This window comes from Gadus morhua, chromosome 12, assembly GCF_902167405.1.
Source record: "Gadus morhua chromosome 12, gadMor3.0, whole genome shotgun sequence".
Classification (NCBI taxonomy): Eukaryota; Metazoa; Chordata; class Actinopteri; order Gadiformes; family Gadidae; genus Gadus; species Gadus morhua.
In genome coordinates, this window is record NC_044059.1 from 26,147,506 (window position 1) to 26,156,207 (window position 8,702).

The following is an 8,702-nucleotide window of genomic DNA, read 5'->3' on the forward strand; positions in this document are numbered from 1 at the left end:
AGTAAAATGTAATTCTCGCTGCCTACTCCTCGGTGCTTGTAAGGTCGCTCTGCAGGGCTCCATCTACTAAATCTCACTGTACTCCTCGGGGGGGGGGGGGGGGGGCTCCAGCTCCCTGGGCCGGCGGCTGGGTGGGGGGTCTCTGCGAAGCGGCAAATGAGCAATAAGAATTCTCTCCTCATCCACTCTCTCTTTCAAACACACATACACACATTTGAAAGACAGCCCTGGTGCTTAAAGTCAAGTCCCAGCGCCAAGACAAACAGGGCCCCTGGCAGTCAGCATGGAAACCCCTCTCTCTCACTCTCTCTCTCTCGCTCTCGCTTTCGCTCTCGCTCTCACACAACAGGAAGATGTGGGCCATTTACTTTGCAAAGTTGCTCCGGTGGAAAAAGCAAAAAAAAAAAGAACAGCAAGCAGTGTATAGTTAAATTTTTCATAATGGCCATCATCATTTTGTTTGTTACTCCTTTTTAAAAAGGCCAAGCCAAAGGGAGGATTTAATAGGTGGACAAACATGTGTTTGTGTAGCAGAATAGCTCTGGGAACAGGAGAAGGAAAAGCATTGTGTGGTTTGGTTTAGTGGGCTGGGAGTGAACGAGAGAGTGCTTAGGACACTCTTGAGAATGGCCCTGTGAAGCAAAGAGGATGTCCACAGCAAAACATCTGGTGTGTGTGTGTGTGTGGTGTGTGTGTGGTGTGTGTGTGTGTGTGTGTGTGTGTGTGTGTGTGTGTTGTGTGTGTGTGTGTGTGCGTGCACACGCTCTGTTGGTCTACGATGGGCTCTCTGTGTATCAGGTAGAGCACACACACACTTTGTCCGGATTCCCCACTTAAACCCACCTCTATTATCTTAAGAATCCCCCAAGTGTCCTGTTCATCTCCCTGCGAGGGGGGCCTGCAGCCGGGGCACTTAACCACTCACAGGCCCTCAGAACATCACAACAAGTGGCGCTTCTGCTTTCAAAATAAAAGTGCCATTGTTGTGGTCGGGCGCCCGTCGGCGTGACAGCGGCCGGGCCAGGAGGAAGCTCCTCCAACGCAGAGCGATGGCACTTCCTGTGTTTCTCGCTTGCGTCTGCTGTGAGCCGGACAGCCCGGTGAGGCGTGTCGCCTGCAGCAGGGTGGACCGGGTTTCCTCCCGGTCCCAGCGGACGGGCAGGCTGCCTGCACACGGAGCTGGAGGGGAGGGGGGGGGGGGGGGGGGGGCTACCTCCGTCTCCAAATGGACAAACTGGTGCGTGAGTAATGGCTTATGGCTTCCTCTACGGAGCTATAGTTCTGCCCTGCTTTCATCTCCGGAGGTCTGGGGCTGGGGGTGTGAGGGTGGAGGGTGGGGGGAGGGTCAGGGTGGGGGCAGTACTGGAGCTCATGGCCAATGTAGGACTGCTGGGGCGGGGGAGGGGAGGGGCGAGGGGGGGGGGGGGGGGGGGGGGGGGGGGGGGCTAGGGGGATGCAAACACAGCCTCTCTGATTTAGGAGCTGGAACAGAGCTGTCGGTATTCGCTCCCAACCGGAACTGTGTGTTTGTGTGTGTCTATGTGTGGGGGGGGGCTTGGGGGGGCGAGGTGTGGTGTGTGTGTGGGTGTGTGTGTGTGTGTGTGTGTGTGTGTGTGTGTGTGTGTGTGTTCTGAACAGGCAGCTACGCAAACTGTAAAACAAGATAAGGCCGGAAAGGAGTTTGTTTATACGTGTGCACAAAGGAAATCAGGGATGGATGAGGGAGGGCGGGGGGGAGGAAGGGGTGAGGGGAGGGCGGGGGGGAGGAAGGGTGAGGGGAGGGAGAAGAGGAAGGGAGGAAGGAGGGGAGGAAGAGGGGGAAAGAACACTCGCACGCTGTTTATACTGTTTCAGTTGAAGAACTGTGTGTCGGGTGTAATGAACTCTCAGTCATTCATCAACCATGTTATGTCCAGCTGCCGTCCCGTGCTGATTTACTTACACACACACACGCACGCACGCACGCACGCACGCACGCACGCACGCACACACACACACACACACACACACACTCTCCTTCGTTTCGCAACAGTTCTTCTTTCTTCTGATGAGGATTTAATCCCCGATCCTGTCACTGCCAGGGAATCTTGGCAAACGTCTGGCAGCATTAAAAAGGGTGATATTGTAATTACACCAGCACCAGTAAACACTCTCTAATGCTGGACAGGAGGACTTAGCACACATAGGCCAATGGAAGTACAATTTCAAATCAATAATGGTCTATCAGTAAGTGACTTTGTATAAACATTGTATATATATTGTGTTTTACATGGATAATAAACACAAATCTGTACATTACGTACATGACGTTCCCATAATATGCACCTGTCCGATCATAGAAACAATATATTTTCCTCTATACAATCTCTACCTTTACTGCTGTAAGACTGCTGCTTTTAGTCTGCTGAATGTATTTTGGTTTACAATGAGTCCCCTTTTGCCTTAGAGATGTAGCTTGGTGAAAGCTCCTGCATCCTCATTCTTCATTCTCATTCATTTCTATAAAAATTGCATGAATGTTCAGCTCTTCCTCAGGCAGCACTGAATCCTCTTCACTGGCTCCTGGCCGTATCTAACTCTCCCTTTTGTTTAGTTATCTCTCTCCCTCACACTCGGCCTTCTGGGAAACTAGGTATTTCACAGCCAAGCAGAATGGTACATTCCCCAAAAGGGGAATGTACCATTCCTTTCATTCTCATGATTGGCTGAACAACATTCTAGCTGAACAACGGCATACAAGCTGCTTTGTGTATAGTGTCGTCAAAGGAGGAGGCAGGCTTCTGATTAAAGTAACTTTGATGGAAGTATTGTCTCAGTAAAGTAGACTATGGTTGGTCTTTGGGGTGGCAAAGATCAAATCTGTATAAAGACTCAAACTTTTTCAATCCCAAGTCACTGCGAAAAGTGTGGTTCCGGGGATCAGACTCAAGAAGTCCAGCTAGTCCGGTACTCATCATCGTGGTGTGTGTGTGTGTGTGTGTGTGTGTGTGTGTGTGTGTGTGGTGTGTGTGTGTGTGTGTGTGTGTGTGGTGTGTGTGTGTGTGGTGTGTGTGTGTGTGTGTGTGTCGCTCCCTCTGCTGGGTACACAGATGTCATATTGTTGGTTAAGAATTGCATGAGGTGGCTGTGCATTGAGCTTGTTTTCGTGCGTGCGTGCATGCACTCCACCCATCTCCCTATGCTGAGCTGCAGTGTTTTTCCTGGTGAGGAGGAGGAGGAGGGTGGGGGTGTGGGGGTGGGGGATGCAAACGCTGACCCCAGACAGAGGGTGCGGACACGGCCCAGTGTCTCTCTATTGTATTATTCATCCCGGTGTCACCTCTCATCTCAGAGCAGCAGATGAGCACGGCGAGGACAGCCTGGGGTCTTCTCCCTGATATATGCAGACACACACACACCAACACACACGCACACACACACCAACACACACACACACACACACACACACGCCAACACACACACGCCAACACGCACACACACCAACACACCAACACACACACGCCCACACAAACACGCCAACACACCACACACACACACACACACACACACACACACACACACACACACACACACACACACACACACACACACACACACACACACACACACACACACACGTGTATGCGCGCATATGCCAACCTCGACTACTCTCTAAGCTGCGGACCATCCTTCTGAAGTTGTATTCTCTTGACTGAAGAAATTAAAACTGTGTGTGTGTGTGTGCATCTGTCCCCTCAGGCATCCCCCCCCCCTCCCATAGTTAGGACCCTTTCCAGCCCATCTGGGAGCAGCCCCCCTCTCTGTGTTTTATTAATGACTCTGAGAGGCAGCCAGCGATCACTCAGACCTCAGACCTCCTGCTCACCAGGGGGTGGGGATGTGTCCCTGGCCGGATGGGGGTGGCGGGGGGGGGGGGGGGGGGGCAGGGGGTTGTGGGTAATGGCGCTGTTTGTGCCAAATGAACGCCGGTATGAGAGGCATGTCTGGAATGTCCGCTGGGTGCGTCTCCCCCCCCCCCTGCCACCCGGCGGGCCCGGTCGGGCCGTGACGTGGGGGGGGGGGGGTCTCGAGGGTCCGCGTCCCAGACGGCGGTCCCACCTCCGGGCGAGGGGCCGGGGGCGGGCAGCGGAGCGGCAGGGGACGTGAACAATGGGTTGTTTTAGCGGAGAGGCAGGTTGTCTCTAAATAAAAGGAGAGCGGGCCGACGGCCGAGACCGCTGGCTTCCCCCCCGGCTGAGGTCTGACCGGGGCGGGGGGAACAAACCTCTTTGTCTATGCGTGGGTCATTATCGTACCTGTGTGTGTGCGTGTGTGTGTGTCCATATACGTCTGTGTCTTTGTGTAAGGTTGAATGTCTAACATGTGTGTTTGCATGTGTCTTCCCATGTGGTATGTGTGTGTGTATGAATGTTTAACAAGTGTGTGTGTGTGTGTGTGGTGTGTGTGTGTGTGTGTGTGTATGCGAGAGTGCCACAGTGAGTCCCGAGGCATCAAACACACAGAGAGGAGCAGCGCCTCTTCAAAGGCCCGGCCGTTGAACCGTCATCTCTGGGCCTGTCAGCCTCCTGTCAGCCTGCCAGCTCCACTCTGGTCCTCTGATGGAGCAGGCCACCACACTCCTCCACCACCTCCCCCCCCCCCCCCCCCCCCCCTTCACCGCTCACACACCCTTCCACTCATTGTACTTCTTTACCATTTCCTCATTCTTTCTTTAATCACCTCTTCTTTCATCTTCTCTTTTTTTCATCTCCTCTTTCTCTCTTATTTTCTCTCATCTCCTTCCCTCTTTCCCTCTCTCTCTCTTCTTTCATCCTTCATCCTTCCTTCTCTTCTCTTGACTTTTCTCCTCCTCTCCTCTCCTCCTCCTCTCTCTCTTCTTTCCTCCTTCCTTCTCTACTCTCCTCCTCACCTCTCCTTCACTCTCCCTTCCTCCTCTCTTCTTTCATCTTTCCTCCTTCCTTCTCTCCTCCTCTCCTCTCCTTCCCTCTCCCTCCCTCCTTTCTCTCTCTCCTTTCATCTTTCCTCCTTCCTTCTCTTCTCTCCTCCTCTCCTCTCCTTCCCTCTCCCCTCCTCCTCTCTCTCTTCTTTCATCTTTCCTCCTTCCTTCTCTTCTCTCCTCCTCTCCTCTCCTTCCCTCTCCCTTCCTCCTCTCTTCTTTCATCTTTCCTCCTTCCTTCTCTACTCCTCTCCTTCCCTCTCCCTCCCTCCTTTCTCTCTCTCCTTTCATCTTTCCTGCTTCCTTCTCTACTCTCCTCCTCACCTCTCCTTCCCTCTCCCTTCCTCCTCTCTTCTTTCATCTTTCCTCCTTCCTTCTCTCTCCTCTCCTTCCCTCTCCCTCCCTCCTTTCTCTCTCTCCTTTCATCTTTCCTCCTTCCTTCTCTTCTCTCCTCCTCTCCTCTCCTTCCCTCTCCCTCCCTTCTCTCTCTCTCTCCTTTCATCTTCCCTCCTTCCTTCTCTTCTCTTGCCCCCTCCTCTCCTTCTCTCCTCTCCTCCTCCTCTAGGCTCTGGGTTCTCCCCCTGCAATTTACTGGGTAATTATTCCATTGTGTAAACAGCCATTACTACGGCCCAAACCCTGGCATGCCTGTAAGCATCCTCCTGTCACAATGCACATCTATCTTCTGCTGTGTCCCGGCCGCACGACCTGTCACGAAATAGAAGCTGAGCTCTCTCTTTGAGAGAGACAGACAGAGAGACAGAGAGAGAGAGAATCAAGGGCTGTCAAAAGAGTCCGTGGGGCCTCTCTGAATGCGCTCATGTACACACACGCACGAAGGCAGGCGCACACATGCGTGCAAACACACACACACACACCCACACACCCACGCACAAAGTTTGTTTTGTGTAAATGCATTGTGTTCCGCTCACAGTGTCTGAATAGCTTCCTGCTGTAGCCATTACCTCACCCGTTTTACATCTGTTTGCATTGACGTCACAATTTACATTTATTTGGATCAGAACTCAGGATCTCTGGATCAACAGATGGCTAGCGGTCTTGGTTGTTGAATGTTTTCAGCTGGGTAAATGGAAACGTATCTCCCGCCACCCAATATATATAATTCAGATTTAAATCAAAGGCTGGTGTGTGATTTTGGTACAGTGCAGGATTTGTATCTGCTGAATGGTTTCCAGCGCTGTTGTGCTTCTCCTGTCAGGTTGTAGCTCGGCGTCTGTTTCTGTGAACATCATACATTTATAAACAGCTCCCTGTGCTTTGTTTATCGTAGTGAATTTCGGAGTGAATTTTTCATCGCCCACGTCTATTTCTGGTGGCTCCAGAAACACACAGGGACTCGAACCCAGGAACCTTTTCGGTCGGCTGATAACACTCCCCTTTCCCTCCTCTGCTGGTCTGTACGCTGGAGATACCCAAACCAGACCTTTATTAACTATCCATTCGCTCACAGCAACATAAATCAATTTTAGAATGTTATTTTTTTTGTAACTGTTGGAGAGGTTTTTTATTTCTTTTTTGTTTAGGAAGTGAATAGTTCACCCGTTGACCAAACGTCCCATCATTGGGACGTTTGTTTGTTTGTTTGAAACGTATGTTTGATCTTGATCCGTGAGAAACGCCTTCTCGTTTTGTTGTTCAATCAACAAAATGACAATAAATTTGATTTGATTTGATTTGACAGTGCTAATATAAACAGTAGTGGCTGCTCTCAGATCAGCTTGCCTTCAGGAAGGATCCCGGATGATCAGTTCATGGTCATGGTTAACTAAAAACGAGTTGGGCATTGTTTTAGAATACCACCTAACATAAAAGTAAACCTAACATATGGCTGCCTTTCAGAGGCCCGTTCGGGGCAAGTCTGGGCAGTTTGGGGCCATAAGGTGGGTATTGATCGGCCCTCTTCCCCATTGAGGGGCTGGAGGCTTGTGGGGGGGGTTAGGGTGGGGGGGGCCCCCTGGGAGAGAGGTGATTGGAGGTCCGTCCCCCCTGCTCTAATCAACGGGGTCGTGCTGGACGGCGGAGACCACAGCTGTGCCTCTCTGGGCTGCAGACACACGGCGTTCTATGGGAGGGGGGAGGAGGAGGAGGAGGAGGAGGAGGAGGAGGAAGAGGAGGAGGGTGGGGGGGGGGGGATGCATCCACCCTCCTGCGTCTGTTCCGGCTCGCTGCCTCCTTTCTAATGGGTTAACAAGAAGCAGTAACTCACCCCTGCACCCCCCCCACCCCCTCCTCGCTGCCCCGCCTCCACCACACTTCCAGACGTGCACGTGCATACACTTGAGGAGACACAAGCTCGGATGTGCATGCATACACACGTAGACACCCGCTGGATACGCATGCACAGACACACGCGCAGCGCAAACACACACGCACGCCCGCACGAGCGCACACGCGCACGCACACACACTGAAGCACATTGATTCTGAACATATTGTAAGTTCACACAAAATGGCTCGGTCTGGATTGTTGTGCTTTGTGCCGGTTGGTACTACTTCATCTATCTCCCTTTATTCTTGTCTATTCCTCCCTCCCTCTCTCCTCCCTCTCTCTCCCCCTCCCGTACTCCCGTTTCCAGTGATTTTGGCAGCGGCACAGTCTCCTTTGTTTCCCTCCGACTTTTCAAAACGTCTATTTATGCACCCCGGTGTAATTGTGTGCTGGGACGGATCTGGTTGGAAACCGTTTTGCATCACAATGGAGTCCCATCGAGCGGCACCGCTCATCCAGCAGCGGCCCAGTATACCAGGGCCCGGTTCCTCTCCTGTACGTGTGTGTGTGTGTGTGTGTGTGTGTGTGTGTGTGTGCGTGTGCGTGTGTGCGAGTAAAAGAAAATCCATACATTAAACATGTGATGGGGCCTCCCGTCCCCATACTGTCCGCACGCTTGAGCGGCCGAGGCCCCGGGGAACGCCATGATGTCATGGCGACTGGAAAATAAAAAAGGGAAAAGGGAAAAGGACGCCACTGAGCATTCTGTTTACGTCCAATCAAAAGAGGCCTTTGAAGTCTGCCGGTCGGCTTTGAAAGGGTTTTAACGAACGCTGGTGCGTTACGTCACACTGCGGTCTGGTTGAAAGTACTCCAGGACCCGCAAGCTTTCATGTAATTTGTTGGGCAAATTGATTTTAAGCACAATTTAAGGAGAAGTCGATTATTGGGTAGAAAGTGACCCAGACATTGCATCTAGGTTTGAATATTTTTTTTCTCTGAAAAGCATGTGGCGAGGAGGTTATTTGATATTCAAATAATCCTGCGCTTTCGCTTTTGCAAACAAGAGCAAAAAAAAGCAAAGCCCACTTTCCATCGCCACACAACAATCTAGTCTCATGTAAATAACATCAAGCTTTAGCTTCAATTTGGACCTGAATCCCAGTAGCGCCTTGGTTCGTGGTTACATCACTGTAAAATACAATCGAATCAATTGAATACTGTATTTAAAATCGATTACTGAACCCTATTGTTGAGAGAACAATATGGCCAAACAATCTTATATTTGATATACAAATGAATGTCACAACTGTGTACACCTTTAACACAGCAATGCCACCAGGCCCTAGTTCTCCTACATAAACAGTTCTCTGTTTGGCCGAGGAGGTGGGACGGGCAGGGCATTGGAATGGAGCCCAGGATATATTTCCATGGCTCAGTAAAGGGATACCGGCTGACTTCAGGGCCCTGATTTACGGTTGCCACCCATTTGTGGTATTTATTAGGTGCTCAATCAAATGGGTTCAGAATGTCTTGT